The sequence below is a fragment of the Canis lupus genome, chromosome 2 (genome assembly GCF_011100685.1).
Source record: "Canis lupus familiaris isolate Mischka breed German Shepherd chromosome 2, alternate assembly UU_Cfam_GSD_1.0, whole genome shotgun sequence".
Lineage (NCBI taxonomy): Eukaryota > Metazoa > Chordata > Mammalia > Carnivora > Canidae > Canis > Canis lupus.
The window spans coordinates 43,354,562-43,371,556 of record NC_049223.1 but is presented as its reverse complement, the minus strand read 5'-3'; the positions used below and the strand labels follow the sequence as shown (position 1 = coordinate 43,371,556).

The window sequence follows — 16,995 nt, the reverse complement described above, 5'->3', positions numbered from 1 at the left end:
GCTATTGTAAATAATGCTGCTATAAACATATGAGTACATGTATCCTTTTGAATTTGTGTTTTTGTATTCTTTGGGTAAATACCCAGTAGTGGGGTTGCTGGATCATAGGGTAATTCTATTTTTAACTTCTTGGAGACACTCCATACTGTTTTCTAGAGGGGCTGCATCAGTTTGCATTCCCACCAATGGTGCAGGAGGATTCCTTTTTTGCCACATCCTTGCCAACACCTGTTGTTTCCCATGTTGTTGGTTTAGCCTTTCTGACAAGTGTGAGGTCCTGCTACATACTTATATAATCCTTGATGTTATGTCAACCAAAGAGGAAAACATTGGAGAATCCTGGGAGCCTTTTATTCCAAAAATGATTAACTAAATTGAATGTAATCTTTGCCTAATAATATTTGCCTGGACTCATTTTATTCAAGGTGATTGAACAAATTAAATTCTATTTATATGAGAGTGGTGAGTTACCTGAAGTATTATCAATACTATCTGCTTTAACTTTCTCTTTAAGGCTATTTTTCTGGTTCTTTCACTGGTAGGTATATACAGTTTCCAACTTCAATAGAAACTTTTCTTCTCTTTAGAAAAAAAACTACATAATTTTCTTTAAAGTTAATATTAATATGGATTTCAAACCCATTCATATGGTAATTCCACCATTCACATTTGTGGCTATAATTGGGAATCTTACATTATTTGATCTAAGAATAATCAAAATGAATTGGGCTATGGTCAGATCACAGTGGGTTTTCATCACATGCAACACCAAAATCAAATGGGGTAATTTAATACTGCCTAATGTAATATTCAATATTCATGGAGTACTTCTCTTGATTTCCTCAGATGAAGGTAATATTCTCTTTAAAGACAAACATGAATAAAGAAACCACCACAGATGCTATTGCATATCAATTTTAACACCTGGAAATTCTTACCATATGTGAACAGCTTTTCAAAGACATTCATTCACTCATTCACTCATTCATTCATTCTATAACCATTTGTAGAGTGCCTATTAGGCACTATGTTGGGTTCTGAGAATATAAAAGCAAATAAAAACAAAACAAGAAATGATCGGTTCCTTAATGATTATTTGACTGGAAAAGAAATGGGGATAGAGATGTGGAGAAGAGGTGGTGAAGCAAATAAAATTATGAAATAGTGGGGAACATGTTCTGATCGAGGTAGAGCTAGTGTGCAGTGGGCATCTGGGGTGAGGCAAGCATATGGAAATAAGGGATGAGATTCAAGAAAACTTCCTAGAGCAATTGAATCTGAAAAATAGTAAGAATCAGGCAAAGGGAGGCTGCAAGGATATTCCAAATGTGGGCAGGAAGTGCAAAGATCCTTTTGAAGAAGTGAGGACAAGCAACCTGTGGTCCCAGAATTGTAGGGGCTTAGTGTAAACTGGAGATTACAACGAGAGGTGGAGAGTGGTAAGAGATGAGGCTGGAGACGTGAGTAGATTTTTTTTTTTTTTTTGAACTCATTTTTTTTTTTTTATTGGTGTTCAATTTACTAACATACAGAATAATACCCAGTGCCCGTCACCCATTCACTCCCACCCCCCGCCCTCCTCCCCTTCTACCACCCCTAGTTCGTTTCCCAGAGTTAGCAGTCTTTACATTCTGTCTCCCTTTCTGATATTTCCCACACATTTCTTCTCCCTTCCCTTATTTTCCCTTTCACTATTATTTATATTCCCCAAATGAATGAGAACATATAATGTTTGTCCTTCTCCGACTGACTTACTTCACTCAGCATAATACCCTCCAGTTCCATCCACGTTGAAGCAAATGGTGGGTATTTGTCATTTCTAATAGCTGAGTAATATTCCATTGTATACATAAACCACATCTTCTTTATCCATTCATCTTTCGTTGGACACCGAGGCTCCTTCCACAGTTTGGCTATAGTGGCCATTGCTGCTAGAAACATCGGGGTGCAGGTGTCCCGGCGTTTCATTGCATTTGTATCTTTGGGGTAAATCCCCAACAGTGCAATTGCTGGGTCGTAGGGCAGGTATATTTTTAACTGTTTGAGGAACCTCCACACAGTTTTCCAGAGTGGCTGCACCAGTTCACATTCCCACCAACAGTGTAGGAGGGTTCCCTTTTCTCCGCATCCTCTCCAACATTTGTTGTTTCCTGCCTTGTTAATTTTCCCCATTCTCACTGGTGTGAGGTGGTATCTCATTGTAGTTTTGATTTGTATTTCCCTGATGGCAAGTGATGCAGAGCATTTTCTGTGAGTAGATTTTGTATCATAAAATGCCTGTAGGCAATTGTAATGAATTAAACAATAGCCCCCTGGAATTCATGCCTACTTGGAACCTCAGAATGCAAAGTGTCTGCAGATGTTAAGGGTCTCAAGATGAAGTCATCCTGGTAGAGGGTGGGCTCTAGATCTCATGGCTGTTGTTGTAGTAAGAAGAGGACTCAGAGGGATCCCTGGGTGGCGCAGCGGTTTGGCGCCTGCCTTTGGCCCAGGGCGCAATGCTGGAAACCTGGGATCGAATCCCACGTCGGGCTCCCGGTGCATGGAGCCTGCTTCTCCCTCTGCCTGTGTCTCTGCCTCTCTGTCTCTCTCTGTGTGACTATAATGAATAAATAAATAAAATCTTAAAAAAAAAAAGAAGAGGACTCAGAGAGACACACAAAAAAGAGTGCCATGTGAAGATGGAGGTGGAGTTTGGAGTGATGCAGTTCAAGTCAAAGAATGCCACAGATAGCTTGAGTCACCAGATTCTAGAAAAAAAGCAAGGAAGAATTTTTCCTAGAGATTTCAGAGGGAACATGGCCCTGCTAAACATCTTGATTTTGGATCTCTAGCCTCCAGAACTGTGAAAACATGAATCTCTGTTGTTTTATGCTACTAAAGTTGGGGTAATTTTTATGGCAGCCTGGGAACCTAATACAATCATATGAAGTAGTTGTTTTTTTTTTTTTTAATATTTTATTTATTTATTTAGGATAGTCACAGAGAGAGAGAGAGAGAGAGAGAGAGGCAGAGACACAGGCAGAGGGAGAAGCAGAGGGAGAAGCAGGCTCCATGCACCGGGAGCCTGACGTGGGATTCGATCCCGGGTCTCCAGGATCGCGCCCTGGGCCAAAGGCAGGCGCCAAACCGCTGCGCCACCCAGGGATCCCATATGAAGTAGTTGTAAATGGGAATCTTATGTTGTTTGACCCAAGGATAATGACATAACTGATATCTATGAGTCAGGTATCAGTCTTGACATATCCTTTGAAAAGATTTAAGTAAAGAAGTAATATTATCAAATTGGTACTTTAAAAAGGTCTCTCTGGCTGCAGTGTAGAAGATGGACGAGATGAGAGAAAGACTGAATGTAGGGATGCATTGGGAGGATCTAGAAAATGTAGGCTTTACTGAGAAGTGAGAGAGGAAAATGAAGAGAAGTGGTTAGATTTGTGAATTATTAGATAGGTAGAACTGATAGAACTTGATCACTCTTTTCAATTTTGTTTATTTATTTATTTTAAACTTTACTTAAGTAATTTCTACACCCAGCGGGGGACTTGAATTCACTACACTGAGAGAGATCAAGAGCCACATGCTCTTCCGACTGAGCCAGCCAGACAACCTGATCACTTTTTTTTAGATATGAGGGTTTGTGAAGAGTAAAAAGTCAAGAATTGATACTCAATATACAGTCTAACTTTCCCACAACCTGGAGATCACGACCTGAGCCAAAACCAAGAGTCAGATGCTTCACCAACTGAGCCACCCAGGCACCCCCAAAATAATTTCACTTAGACATAATCAAGACTTTGTCTAACTTTCAGTCTATAAAAAAAAATTTAAAAAGAAAGAAAAGGGGAACAAGTTAAGTAAAACTACAAGGAAACAACCAAATACAAATCTAGAATATACTGTAGGACAAACAACCTGACTTTTCAACAAATAAATGGCATGGGGAAGGCAGGATGGGAGAAGATAAGAGAGGACTTTTATAAATTAAGTGAGAATTAAGAGACAGAACAACAGAAATGCAACGCACTAGATGTCGTTTGGATTCTGATTCAAACAAACCAAAAGTAAAAGAATATTTTTTAAGATTTTATTTATTTGAGTGTGTATGTGCACAAGAGAGGGGGAGAGAGAGAGACAGAGGGAGGGAGAGAAAGAGAGAGAATGAGCAGGGGAAGAGGCAGAGGGAGAGGGAGAAGCAGACTCTCCGCTGAGCAGGGAGCTTGCCATGGGGCTCAATCCCAGGACCTGGGATCATGGCCTGAGGTGAAGGCACACACTTAACCGACTGAGCCAACCAGGTGCCCCTAAAGGATATTTTTTAAACAATCAGGATTTTTTTTTTTAAGATTTTATTTATTTACTCATGAGAAACAGAGAGAGTTAGAGTGTACACAGGCAGAGGGAGAAGCAGGCTCCATGCAGGGAGCTGGATGTGGGACTCGATCCCTGGTCTCCAGGATCACACCCCGGGCTGAGGGTGGCGCCAAACTGCTGAGCCACCGGAGCTGCCCAGGAATTTTTTTTTTTTTTTTTTTTTTTTTAGGTATGATAACATGGCTGCTTATTTATTTATTTATTTATTTATTTATTTATATATTTTTATTTTTTTGATAACGTGGCTGTTTAAAGAAAAATGAACCTTATCTGTAAGAGATACACAGTGAGCTACTTACAAATGAAATGTTATGAAATCTGAGATTTGCTTTAAAATATTCTAGCAAAATAAAAGTGGAAAGATAGATGAAACAAGAATGAAAAATTAATTGTCAAAGCTAGGTCGTAGGTACATAGGATTCATTCTACTATTTTCTCTATTTTTGTAATATTTGAAAATTTTCATAATAAAATTGTTTTCAAATAATGAAAAAAGCAGTAAGTCTGGACAATTTTTTTTTATTTTATTTATTTATTCATGAGACACACAGAGAGGCAGAGACATAGGCAGAGGGAGAAGCAGGCTCCCTGCCAGGAGCCAGATGCCAGACTCAATCCTAGGACCCTGGGATTATGGCCTGAGCCAATGGCAAATGCTCAACCATTGAGCCACCCAGGTGCCCCAATGCTACAGCTAAATTCCTTCTAACCTTCAAATGACAGATAATTCCTAGGCTTATCAAACTATTCTGGAATACATAAAACATGAAATTCTTCACAAGTTTTACAAATACAGCATAGTCCTACAAAAACAAACAAACAAACAAAAAAAACAGAACAATAAAGGAATTTCATTTTATAGGTTCAAAATTTTAAAATAAAATGCTAGTAATTTAAATTTAGCAAGGCAATTTTTAAAAATACAGACATAATGAAACAAATGAAAAGATTTCCTCAATAAATAATGCATTGTCAAGTGTCAAATTTCCTAAAATTATTTTGTAAATTTAATTCAATACAAATTTTTTTCTTTTAACTGGATCCTAGAATTTGCATGGAAGAATAATATAAGGAAAAAGCCAAGAAAAGCATTAAAAGAGAGAGAAAGAACAACAGTGTGGGAAAACTTGCCTATTCAATATTGGAATACAGCATAAAGCTAATATAAAATTAAATCCAAATTGTACCAGTGAAGGAACAAAATTTAAAAATAGATACAGTATAAATGAAAATTTAATGCATAGCAAAGGTGATAATTCAATTCACTGAGGAAAGGCTGAATTACTTAATAAATACTGTTGGTGCAATTGGGAAAAGACTAGAATGAATTCTGTATTTTATATTTAAAAATAAATTCTGGTTGGATTAAAGGCATAATTGTAAATGATAAAATCTTGTAAGAAAATGTAGGCATTTACATGAGCCATCATCGAAGGGTATGAAGGACTTTAAACAAGCCTAGAAACCCCAAAACAGTAGCAGAAAATGTAAACATATAAAAATAAAAAAATACTTTGTAGCAAGAAAATAGCATAAATAAGTGAAAAAATAATAAATTAGGAAACATTCATAAAACATCATAAATCCAAATAACCAACAAATCAAGTGTTTTGATTCATTGCTAGTCAGTGAAATGCAAATTAAACAACAATAAGATCTCACTTTTCACTCATGTGATGAGTGAAACATTAAACATTAAAAGAATCAATAGTGTCCTTTACTATTGGGAATTAGTGGAAATGTTTCATACACTGTTGGAGAAACATGAATTTCACGCTTTGGACAACAGTCTAGTAACATCTATCTTATCAGGTTGACTCAGAAAAAAATTTTAAGTAGTGGGCCTAGGTGAATAGGAAGCTACTGAACTTTGTGAGATAATATATAACATTAATCTAAACTTAATAAGAACAGTGTATTAGTTTCCTATTGTTGCTGTAATATATTACCACAAACTTAGCAGCTTAGAACAACCAGATCTATTATCTTGTAGTTCTGGAGGTCACAAATCTGAAATGGGTCTCATGGATTAAATCAAGGTGTTGCAGCCTGTGTTCTTTCTAGAGGCTCTAGAGGGGAATCCATGATACAGTGTCATAAACTGAGGAGTATGACAAGTTCAATTCAGTATATGTGGTGTCACACAAATATAAATATCTCATTCTTCAAAATACCAATCCCATTGTCAGTAATTTTTTAATAGAAAAAAATGTATCAGTATAGAGGATATATGAACAAGACTGTTTATTGAAGCATTTTTTTTGTAATAGCAAAAAATTAAGACTTGAATTGTACATCCATTCACAGAATGGTTGAATTACAGTCTATCCATATAATAGAATATTATGCAGCTATTGAGAAAATTAGTTAGAATTATATATATTGACTTGGAAATACTGTCCATGAAACATTAAGTGAAAAATACAAGTTGCAAAATACTGGGCATTTTCCCATTTATTGTAAAAAATATGTAAGTAAGGAGAATGAAAAAATTCTAACATATTAATACTTCTATGTCCATGTCTAGTAGGAAGAGAAATCATATCAGATTTATGAAATGGAGAAAGCTAAACATACAATAACAATGAACTAGGTATCAGTCGGTTAACTAGAATGGGCTAACTAGGTACCTAAAATTGAACTTGAAGATCTCTAAGTGAGAGTGTGTGATGAATCTGGTTCTGCAACTGTTGAAAAAACTGCAAGCCTGATTCAGCCACTGCCTGGGGCCACAGGTACAACTGCAGGGGTGAAAAAGCTTTTGAGGGTGGTGTGAGCAATCCTCAGCCAGTGGGCTAACAAATGGAAAACAACTAGGATCCTAACAGGAAGCCAGAGAGCAACGTTACAATCCCACCATCACAAAACAGGGAGTAGGCTGGAGCTAAGACACAAGGGCTTATTAACTAGCACAGGATATTTGCACGTGATTGTGTGGCCTTGAAGATAAGCTGTGAATGATTCAAATCAACTAGTTCACATGAACAGTGGTCACCTCAGAGTTAAGAAGAGACAGATCTTTCAAAAAAGAAAAAAAATTAGTAACAACTCCCATGTACTGTTTGATGAAATAGAATGTGTGTGTACGATTTATGTAACAATTTTTAAAGTCCCACAAACGGGGGTGGGGTGGTGCAGCTGGATAAACCTCCAAATCTTGATTTGGGTTCAGGTCCTGATCTGAGGTCAGGAGATCAAGCCTTGCCTCTAGCTATGGCTCTGCACCCACCAGAGCCTGCTTAGGACTCTCTCTCCTTCTGCTCCAACCCCATCCCCCCACCTCCCACCATCTCTCTCCGTCTTAAATAAAATAAATAAGTCTTTAAAAAAAAAAAAAAAGAAACACAACAAACCACAGAACCAATGAAGCATAAAAATAAAGAAAAGCTTAAATCTGAAGTAGAAATATCCACCCTGAGGTGTGTGCTAGGAAGAAAATAGCTCTGGCATTACACAGAGCTCTAGTGTCCTTGGACCTTAGAGGTAGCTGCTCAAAGGACCAGTTTGCACTGCTAAATATACAGCTAAATGTAGGTATTGGCTTACTATTTTTTAATTAAAAAATTTTTTTTTACCCCTGTATAGCCGCCTTCAGTGCTCACAGCCCACCAGTGAGGAGGCTGGGCAGTGGTTCAGGGCTGCACGCTCCTCTGGCATTGATATAGTATGAGGGGCCAACAGAGAAAGGCCTGCCATCAATCCATCACTATTCTCTTGCACTGGCTTTTATTTATTTATTTATTTATTTATTTTTATTTTTGTTTTTTTTTTTTTTGCACTGGCTTTTAAAAGCATTTCTACAAATGTGACAACTTCATGATCTGCTGAATCTGGATGATGGGCACATGAAAGTTCATTTTATTGTTTACTTTACTTTTTTTTAAAAGATTTTATATATTTATTCATGAGAGACACACACACAGAGAGAGAGAGAGAGAGAGAGAGGCAGAGACACAGGCAGAGAGAGAGAAGTAGATTCCATGCAGGGAGCCCAATGTGGGACTTGATCCTGGGACTCTAGGATCACGCCCAGGCTGAAGGCAGGTGCTAAACCGCTGAGCTACCCAGGGATCCCCTGTTCACTTTACTTTTGTGTAGATCGATGTTTTTTCAGCATAAATACTGAAATAAAATATTCTGGTATAATCACAGCTTATTTTACAACCAGAGCCATGAAAAGAAGAAAATAGGTCTATTTTTCCTAACTCCAAGAGGATCTGACAATTCTTTTATGCTTGTTTGAATTAATTACAATAGATCAGTTACAATGTTGATGAAGAAATTAAAATTGAACTTCCTGTAACAATGAGGAAATAAAATTTCTCAAAACAAACAAGTAAAACAAGCATTATTGTCTCAAAATTAAGGGTAATATAACAATAAACCATTATAGTTAAAAATAAAAATGTAACTGTTGAACTTCTTAAATGCACACTAGCCAGGAATCAATTTCATCATGATAAGAAACATAATCTGTCAAGGAGGGATCTTCACCCCAACTTGGCTAATGTTTACATTTTTTAGTGTCCTCAACACATCTGATTGGTTAATGGAGTCCATCTTTGATCTTTATCTCTGTATCAAGCTGCAATGGCCTGCTCAGAGTTTTGAAACCTTAAAATGTCCCTGTCAACATCTCATCTGTCCATGATTCCTATTATTGAAACATATGGCACCTCTGGTACAATCTGGAATTCGATTTGATCAAGGCTGACTCAAAGAGATTTGAGCTTATGGAAATTTTTCTATTTTTTCTGCTCCAGGTGTGTAACTTTGAGAACCTAAGAGTGAGAAGGCTTGGAAGAGATTACTACTATGTGAGGGCAGTTGCCCTCTCTTAAATATTCCACACAGCTCCTGCAGGATCATCAGGAGATCTGGCAGCAGTGGGATTTAGTGTAAATAATATGTGTGCCAACAAGAAAGAAGTGGGTTCTGATCAAGCTCCAGAACCATCTCTTCCTGAGTGTGGAAGGCAGACCTGGCTGTGAAATTCCCTAGAGTTTTCAGACTCTGGAATGTGGAGTCTTCAAAAGGGAGCTACTGAAGTTCCTACTAAATGGGAAACGAAGTCAAGGTCTTCTGAGGTTAAAGAGTCGTTTGTAGGGCAAGAGAATCAAGGAAAGTGGTAAAAGTTTGAAATAGTTTCTGTGAGGAATAGGAGAAACATAGTACAAAGCATTTACTGAAGGACTTTGGCATTGTGAGGATGGATAAGCTGAGGTTAGATCATTTTATTGCATGATGTTCTTAGTAACTTGCATTCGAGGGCTGAGAAGAGGGATGGATGAATATGATGATGGGAGGCAAAGGGGCAAAGGTGCTGAGATCATTGATGACACAATGATTGAGCTGATACAACCTGGGGTCTAGGCTGAGTTAAAAAAGGAGAGAAAACAGAAGGCCAGGAAAGTTAGTGGGAAACACAGGAGGCGGTCCCTGGGGACTTGGCTGGTCAAAGGTCAAGTGAAGGAGTAAGAGTGGGAGAGGCAGAAGGTTGTGATCAGTGAGCAATTTACCAGAATTCAGTATATCAGAGGTGGAGCACATAGACGTGCAAAGATCCCCAGGTGTGCCTATGGGAGGAGGTAGTTGTTATGGGATAAAGGTCATTGTACACATCAAGCCACCATGAAGCTACAGTGTGGGATGACTAATCCATATGGCTGTTAACACTGATGACAGATAGCAAAGAAAAAGTCTGGCCTGAATTTAGGAGAGAATACTGAAATATTGATAGATAACTGGCTGCTTTTGTTTGGGAATATCCATTCCAGCCTCTACTCTCTATCTGTTGCCTTCTGGCACCCTGTTTGCTTGTTCTCTGCATATTTCCCACCACACCTACATCTCCTCACCCCATTTCATCCACAAAAAAAATTCTCCCCTCAGAGGCCACTTGTCATAAATTAAGAGAGAGCAATTGAAAGGTCCTGGACATAAATCTCTCATTAATTCAAAAGAGAAAGAAGTGAAAACAACAATAATATATAAGGAAGATGAATGGTTTATCATAATGAGTCAAGAAATCAGGACATTTATTGCAGGTTTAGTTTATGCTTAGCTTAGGGTTCAAGTGTATAGGTTTTGCAGTTCAGCAGTCCAAAGACCAAGTCTGCCACTTAATAGCTGCCTGAACAGGGCAAATATTACTTTATCTCACAAAATACCTCCTACTGCATAGAGTTGCTATGAAGATTAAATGAGACGTATCTTGTAAAGTATAAAATACTTAGCATAATCTACGCTCAGTCCAGCTGGCTATTATTACCATTCTTCTCCTTCCTGTGCCCTGAAGCATTTTTCTCACAGGTTCCTCTTTCCTCATTCTAGAATGATGAGAAATCCATCCACATCTAGTGTTTGTCAGAGAATGTAATGTGATGGATCCATCTTATTCCAACTCAGGGCTGTGTCTTCTCTTCCTAGCTTGCGGTTTGGTTGACAGCTGAGATCCACCATGGAAATTGGCAAATACTTACAAAATGGAGGAGGGGGTTGGTGACCTTCGTGAGATAGGCAGTCTATTCACCAGCACACTGCTGCCCTTGGGTTTCAGCTTGCCTGTTCCCTTCTCAGATCTGTAGCTGACCTGCTGGGCAGCTCTTAGCCCATTCCCAGCCTCTTGCAAGCTTTCATCCAGTGAGATTCCCCTGGCCTGAGATGGTACCTTCTCCTGCTCCCACAGTCTCTAGCACCCTCTGACTGGTGGGCTCTGTGAAGGATTGCAATCGCCAGAACTTCCATTTTTCACAGCTCTTCCTATTTTGTTGTCTCTACAGTGTTTACACAGGAGACTATGACACCTCCAGTATTACCCAGCTCCTGCCTAGTTTGTATCATGGAATTTGAATGTTTTTATTTTATTTATTTATTTATTTATTTATTTATTTATTTATTGAATTTGAATGTTTTTAAAAAGTGAAAGAAGAGAGGACTAGGAGAGAAGATGCTGGCTTCCTCTAACCATGTGGAGGAAGTTTGGGTGTGTAAGGTTTCTCATTGCTACCATCTTTTATTTCTTCATTCAGGACAAGAGAAAGGGCTTTACTACTACCTGACCTCTGTCTGACCCATGAGTGCTGCTGTTTTCCCCAGTGGCATAGAAGGGAGCAATTGATTAAACTTTTCCAGTTTCAAACTGACTTACACTTAGTGGAGTTCTCTCCTTGCTTCTCCCCATAGGTTAATTATCAGTTTTTTTATTTTGATCTTGGTATTTTTCTTCTTTCTTCTTAGGTATTTTATTTGGAAGTTGAAAAATCTTATGCCAGGATCTGCTAGTTAAATGCCATTTTATATTGGAAATCCTTCTAACAGAAACTCAGTTTTACTCACAAACTTTATTTTTGTTCCTTTTTCGTGCCCACCCAAAACTGTCATTAAATAGATTATTTTGTATTGTATTTCATTATAGGAAGTACAGATGTTAAGGACAGGATCCAATTTAACCCAGAGTTTCTAGGAATTTACTGGAGTGTATAATAGTGCCCTGAATAAAAAGATTCCTCCAATATGTACACGTACAAACTAATTAATAGAATTGTGAAGTCTGCCTGGAAGGAGAGCTGAGACCTAGGGAATACTCAAATCTGTTATAATTATGTTTTCAAAATTTACCTGTTTAATCAGAATAGATAAAATCTATTTCCAAATTGAAATTTAACACCCCCCCCCCCCAAAAAAAAACAACTAGTGGATTTAGGTAAGGCAAGAAACAAATTCAGGTATTTATTGGATACCATTGACCAAAATAATTCCTGGCAGAGAAAAGTATTATCAAAACTATGCCACAAAGACCTGTATTTTAGGAACACCCTTAGGAATGAATATTATACAATTGATAGTGAACTTTTTTTCGTTAAGAACTGATGATTAGATAGTGAACGTTCTTTAAAGGTTGGTCTTGTGTTATGAAGTTCTGGGAACTATGTATGGGTGCTGAGAAACAATAGGCGTGAGATGCTACCCTTCTCCCTTGAATTTTTCAGCATTGGGCAGTCTAGGAAGCTAAGTTATGTCAGTTTGATTTACTTTACTTTCCTGCTGCCAGGTTGTGATTAGCTGTCAAGAGGAGTAACCTCTCTCCTGGGAGTGAATCACCAAGTTCTCTTGTTCCTGTAGGAGCAACACCTTCCTTTGAACACTGGGAGAGCCAAAGGAGTGTGAATGGTTGGCTTTGTTAAACAAATCAGAATCCTTTTATATGGCAATAGGCGCCAGCTTGGGTTCATCAGGAGCATGGCATGCCAAAGTAAACTCATTCATTTTCTTCTGTGAAGGAGATTGGTAGAAGAGGAGGAAGCTGTTGATAGCTATTTCTTGGTTTAATGAGACATGTGACAAAGACAATCATGATATTCTTCTGAATGAGTCCAGGAAATGTGGTGTGGAAAATAATAATGGATTGTGTGGGTTAGATTCTCAGCTAATTTGGGCAGCCTGGGTGGCTCAGGGGTTTAGCTCTGCCTTTGGCCCAGGGCCTGATCCTGGAGACCAAGGATCTCCAGTCCCCCACTGGGCATTCCTGCATGGAGCCTGCTTCTCCCTCTCTCTCTGTGTCTCTCATGAATAAATAAATTTTAAAAATCTCAAAAAAAAAAAAAAAAAGATTCTTAGCTAATTTAATAACAGTGGTCAAACACCTCTGATTAATCAACCTGTGTTGGCTTGGACGGGTTTGTGTTTTTTGGTAGTTTTATCAAGATTCATGAACTAGTCATATTTTTATTATCTACCTTCATGAAGACCTAGAAGAGATGCTTACCAAATAGATGACTAAAAGCGGGAGGGATCAATTACAGATTGGATGATAGAATCAAGATCTCCACAACTACATGATAGACTCTCAAAAGATAAAATTTGTTCTAGATTAGTAAGTTTACTTAAGCTTAAAAGATCAGTCTCACAAATAGAAGTCGAAGGAGACCTAGCATAGGAAAGAAACTTCTTTAAAAAAGCAAAGGTTTGTGTTTTTTTAAGAATTTGTTTTTAAGTAATCTTCACACCCAACATGGGGCTCAAACCCACAACCGCGAGATCAAGAGTCACATGCTCCACTGACTGAGCCAGCCAGGTACCCCAAAGCAAAGGGTTTTGTTGATTTTAAGTGTATGTTACTTAATAGTAAGAAAAGGCAAGTACAACCTTAGGTTCTATTAACAAAAGGACAGCAAAAGAAAGATGGAGCCAAGTGTTTTCTCTAATGATCAGACCACACTCATTCCTGACGGAATTACCACGGATATTACCACGGATCAGGACATCATTCTAGAAGTTATTGGGATCCAAAGATGGATCAGTCTGAGTCACTTAAGGATGTTTATTCAGAAGATAAGTCTGTACTTTAATAACTATAGTGGAAGGTAGGAATTGAGGTATCGTAAGAGAAGCACAGATAAAGTTATGTGTAAATTTGGAGGAGCCAGAGATAACTTCTAGGAGTAGGGATCAAGAAATGCTCACTGAACAGAGGGAATAGTTGGAGCAAAGAATACAGTCAAATCTCTTGTGTTGTGGAGGAGTCTTGTAGAGATCTCGGTGTCTGTGGCTGGAGGTATTTGGTATGGTTGCAGAGGACCAACTTGAAGTGTCAGATGCAAAACAAACCTAATTTGAAATCCCAAGGACAGAAATGGTACAAAAAGATAAGTCTGATGAACTTTATCAAGAGTAATAGTATGAAAGAAGATGAGAAAGGTAAATTGGAACCAGATCATTGTGCTTCATTAATATCGATGGGAAAGGACTTCAAGTCTTCAAAGAGGTCCTCTCTCAAACAGGAGTTGCAATTCCCAACCTGGCCTCTCTGTTCTCTGACCATCACAGTCTTAACTATGGATTATTATTCTCCAGCTCATGCTACTGGCTATCTGATGCCTCCTGTTACACAGAACTATGTATGACTCTGATTTCCCTTATCTCTGCTTTTGCATCACATCTATACTCTATCCAAAACCCAATCCCAATACATTTATGTCTTATTAATTCTTGTAGTGACGCCAAGCAAAGATGTTTGCATTTCACAGAACCTACAGAGAAGTGACACAACCACAGAAGTGATTAAAACAATTTATCAGCCACGAAAGGTAGATAGAATGGAAAGAAGATTAAAGCAGAGAAAGAGGTAATGAAAGTCAGATTTAGGATTGTACTTGGAGAAATATGGAGGAGAGAGCACTGTTAACAGATACACATAGTTCCCTCTATTTTTTTTTTTCATTAAACTTTTGTTTTAATGGGTCTCAAAATTCTGTGACAGATTTTTGGTCAAGTTGTTTCCATTAAAAAAGTACTGATTTTAGGGATCCCTGGGTGGCTCAGTGGTTTAGCACCTGCCTTTGGCCCAGGGCGTGATCCTGGAGTCCCAGGATCGACTCCCACATCGGGCTCCCTGCATGGAGCCTGCTTCTCCCTCTGCCTGTGTCTCTGCTTCTCTTTCTCTCTGTGTCTCTCATGAATAAATAAATAAAATTTTTATTAAAAAAGTACTGATTTTAAAAACTAATAATTTAAAACTGCCACACATGCACACACACACACACACACACACACACACACAAAACAAATGGTCTACAAAACATTCTCCTTTCCTTCCGAAGGTTTTACGATGCATTGTCATCATTAACCAGTCTTTTACTATTAAATGTAAATGGCCAATTGACACGAACAGTTCTGAGACCGTTCTTCCACCACTGATTCAGACTGGGGTGGCAGGTATTGGAGATAATATTCATTTCGTCTTCTGAGCTTTCTGGGCAGACTTGATGACTTTGCCAGCTCCAGCTGCATTCTTGTCCACCACTTTGATGACACCCACAGCGACCGTCTGTCTCATGTCACGAATAGCAAAATGACCCAGAGGAGGAGAGTCAGAGAAGCTCTCAACACACATAGGTTTCAGGAACCATATCAACAATGGCAGCATCCCTAGATTTCAAGAACTTGGGACCATCTTCCAGCTTTTTTTCCAGAATGACGATCTATCTTCTCCTTCAGCTCAGCAAACTTGCAAGCAATGTGAGCTGTGTGACAATCCAGCATAGGTGAACATCCAGCACTGATTTGGCCTGGATAGTTCAGGATAATCACCTGAGCCGTGAAGCCAGCTGCTTCCATTGGTGGATCATTTTTGCTGTTACCAGCCATGTTTCCATGACGAACATCTTTGACAGATACCTTCTTGACATTGAAGCCCACATTGTCCCCAGGAAGAGCCTCACTCAAAGCTTCATGGTGCATTTCAATGGACTTTACTTCAGTTGTAACATTGACTGGAGCAAAGGTGACCACCATGCCAGGCTTAAGTACCCAAGTCTCCACTCGGCCCACTGGGACGGTACCAATACCACTAATTTTGTAGACGTCCTGGAGAGGCAGATGTGAGGGCTTATCAGTTGAATGAGTTGATGGCCGAATGCAAACCAGAGCTTCAAGCAGTGTGGTTCCACTGGCACTCCCATCTTTACGGGGGATTTTCCATCCCTTGAGCCAAGGCATGTTAGCACTTGGCTCCAGCATGTTGTCACCATTCCAACCAGAAATTGGCACAAATGCTACTGTGTCGGGGTTGTAGTCAGTTTTCTTAGTGTAGGTGCTGACTTCCTTAACCATTTCCTCGTATCTCTTCTGGCTGTAGGGTGGTTCAGTGGAATCCATTTTGTTAACACCAACAATTAGTTGTTTTACACCCAGTGTGTAAGCCAGAAGGGCATGCTCACAGGTCTGCCCATTCTTGGAGATACCTGCTTCCAATTCACCAACACCAGCAGCAACAATCAGGACAGCACAGTCAGCCTGAGATGTGCCTGTAATCATGTTTTTGATAAAGTCTCTGTGTCCTGGGACATCAGTGATGATCACATAATACCTGCTGGTCTCAAATTTCCACAGGGAGATATCAATGGTTCATGTTCAGCTTTCAGTTTATCCAAGACCCAGCCTACTTGAAGGAGCCTTTCCCATCTCAGAAGCCTCCTTCTCAAATTTTTCAATAGTTCTTTTGTGGATGCCACCACATTTGTAGATCAGATGGCCAGTAGGGGTAGCCTTATCTGAATCTATGTGTCCAATGACGACGGTGTTTGTTTGTTTGTTTGTTTGTTTGTTTTTCAATGACGATGTTTATATGAGTCTTTTCTTTTCCCATTTTGGTTTAGGTTTAGCGGTGGTTTTCATGAGACCTGTGTTCTGGCGGCAAACCCGTTGCCCCCCCCCCCCCCCCCAAAAAAAAAAAAAAAGAAAGAAAAGTCACACAGTCCCCTCTAAAGCAGTATATCACTAGGGAAATACTGTACACACACTTGCTCTCTTTAGGAACCAGACAAGAATGATCACCATCTTCACAACAAATTAACTCTATGAGAATTTAACCTACACAAACACTCAGTGGAGGGGATCCCTGGGTGGCGCAGCGGTTTGGCGCCTGCCTTTGGCCCAGGGCGCGATCCTGGAGACCCGGGATCGAATCCCACATCGGGCTCCCAGTGCATGGAGCCTGCTTCTCCCTCTGCCTGTGTCTCTGCCTCTCTCTCTCTCTGTAACTATCATAAATAAATAAAAAAAATTAAAAAAAATTAAAAAAAAAACAAATACTCAGTGGAAAACAATTAGAAGATTAAAAAT

At 39.0% G+C, this 16,995-nt stretch overlaps 1 non-coding gene and 1 pseudogene across 1 annotated transcript; both read right to left on the bottom strand.

Moving 5' to 3' along the window:
- Positions 1-7,946: 7,946 nt before the first annotated feature.
- Positions 7,947-8,083, bottom strand: LOC119870565. Its single transcript, XR_005356232.1, has one exon. It is a non-coding gene; the product is annotated as a small nucleolar RNA SNORA42/SNORA80 family (small nucleolar RNA).
- A 7,020-nt stretch (positions 8,084-15,103) lies between these two features.
- Positions 15,104-16,519, bottom strand: LOC100687450 (annotated as a pseudogene).
- Positions 16,520-16,995: the final 476 nt, after the last annotated feature.